The sequence below is a fragment of the Triticum aestivum genome, unplaced genomic scaffold (genome assembly GCF_018294505.1).
Source record: "Triticum aestivum cultivar Chinese Spring unplaced genomic scaffold, IWGSC CS RefSeq v2.1 scaffold57094, whole genome shotgun sequence".
NCBI classification, from domain to species: Eukaryota; Viridiplantae; Streptophyta; class Magnoliopsida; order Poales; family Poaceae; genus Triticum; species Triticum aestivum.
In genome coordinates, this window is record NW_025248032.1 from 1 (window position 1) to 2,358 (window position 2,358).

General features: G+C 40.3%; 1 long non-coding RNA gene across 2 annotated transcripts; it reads right to left on the reverse strand.

The window, feature by feature from the left end:
* LOC123177219 (uncharacterized) lies at positions 1-1,217 on the reverse strand. 2 transcript variants are annotated; one of them, XR_006488833.1, is made up of 4 exons: positions 895-1,217; positions 763-821; positions 502-659; positions 1-29 (listed from the first exon to the last, which is right to left on the reverse strand). It is a non-coding gene; the product is annotated as an uncharacterized lncRNA (long non-coding RNA). The 2 variants fall into 2 exon arrangements; XR_006488832.1 differs by having other exon boundaries at positions 7-659.
* Between the last annotated feature and the right edge of the window lie 1,141 nt (positions 1,218-2,358).

A 2,358-nucleotide genomic window follows, 5' to 3' on the forward strand; every position in this document is an offset into this window, starting at 1 on the left:
GCGTGACCAAGTCCCATTGAGCATCCTTTCTGATTTAAATCCCAGGAAGATTTGGATAAAGAGCAAACAGGAACAAGAACAACATGAAATTTGACAATTAAAAACTTAAAAGAAGGAACACCAGATATTATATACTACAAACATGCAAAAGTATAGAGACCCTCCAGGGAGAAGTAATTGTTGCACTTCAACACCCAGAGTAAACCTCAATAGTCAAAACACCTTAAAGAGCAACAGTTCTAATACGGAGTACAACTCTAGTTTCATTAGCTATCTCTGTAATAATTTATAAAATCAATTTCCACGCAATGTTCCTATCCTCAATGAATTGTCTATAGGAAACGTAAGAACTACTTGATGTCTATTAATAACAGATCCATCTTTCTATACCAGCAAATTACTAATTAAAATCCCAGGATTTTTTCCCAATTAAATACCTGCTTCTCGTGTGAATATATATACAATAGGGAGCAAAGTTAAAATTCAGTTAAGAGAACGGACCTTACTATTTTTGGACTTCTCGATCAACAAATGATTTTGATTGCTGACCGATACATGCACAAATTAGTAATTCCAGAAAATTTACCAAGCAAAAATCCAGAATCGTTTTGCAACTATGGATGCCTAGTGCACTCAGTTGATCTTGAGTAACCTAAAACCTGTAGACAGTAGACACTTGTATGGATTCTTTACCAAAAAAATGCATGAATTGACGAGATTCTGGAGATACTAGAAATCGCACGTGCATGCAAATTAGTTAACCTGGGTGGAAATGAAGGCAGCCGTGGGACAGCTTGTAGACTTACGAGTCGATGGCCTTCCTGCAAGGCAATTAAGCACATCGATCAGGGTGAGCGAGGATGGAAAGGAGACAAGAGGGAGGAGTGGAGAGACCATGCGTGGAAGCAGGGGACCATCGCCACGAGCAACGAAGGGGGCTGGGGATCGATGCGGACTGCGACACGGCCGTCGGCGGGCGAAGCCGTCACCCGCCGCGAAGCCTCCTGCAGCACAGCTCGCCTCGCTGCTGCCTCCGGCCAACCTTCCACCCCCAGTGCCGCACTCATCAGGGGTCGACCAGCAGCTACCACGAGCTCGCCGCCGACACCTCTCTCCGTCGCCGCCGAAACTGCTCGCCGCTTTCGATCCAAGAACTACGGAGGTTATCCGTTCATTTCCTTTTTTTTTCTTTGACGAAAAGAGTGGGTTTGCCAACCGTCGCTTGGAAAAAAATATAGTCCGGCTGGAGAGCGTCTGGCTTGAAGAGCGGTGTGATGGGCCAGGGAGCAGGGCCCTGGCTGGCTGGGTTGTTCGACCAGGGTGAAGAATTCTTATTCTTCACCCTGGGTCTTAAATAGACTTTCTATATATATATATATATATATACATATATATATATATATATCAGAATCTTTCCAACACAAGGTGCTTGCCAAAAGATAAAATGTAAAAAGGAAAGGTGAAAATCACCATGACTCGTGCATAAGGGTAAGAGATAAAAGTAAAAGATAGGCCCTTCGCAGAGGGAAGCAGAGGTTGCCATGTGCTTTCAGGTTTGTATGCACAAAATCTTAATGCAAAAGAACGTTACTTTATATTGCCACTTGTGATATGGACCTTTATTATGCAGTCCGTCATTTTTATTTCTTCCACATCACAATATCGTATAAAGCTTATTTCCTCCACACCAATCAATCATACATAATTAGAGGGCAATTTTTATTGGTTGCACCGATGACAACTTACTTGAAGGATCTTACTCAATACATAGGTAGGTATGGTGAACTCTCATGGCAAAACTTGGTTTAAGGATATTTGGAAGCACAATTAGTATATCTACTTAGTGCAAATAATTTGGCTAGCATGAGGGGGAAAGGCAAGCTCAATGTGTTGGGCGATCCATGACAATATACTTTATTTCAGATATAAGAAAACATAACCCATTACGTTGTCTTCCTTGTCCAACATCAACCTTTTAGCATGTCATATTTTAATGAGTGCTCACAACTACAAAAGATGTCCAAGATAGTATATTTATATGTGAAATCCCTCTCCCTTCAATATTCTTTCATGAATTGTTCAAGTGACCAGTTCTATGTTTGCTAACTTTCAATAAGTTTACTACCTATACTTATTACGTGTGAAGTCATTACTCCCCATGTTATAAGCATACGAAACATATATAAATTCAGATTTATGACATTCAACTTATTCAACCATTTACTCCTAGGATATACATGAAGCACATGAGTAAATGACAAACTACTTCAAAAGATATGAGTGAAGAACACTGAGTAGTCAAATAATTAAATAGCCATGGGAGGATTCTTTTTCATTCAAAAATTCAGATCCAATGAT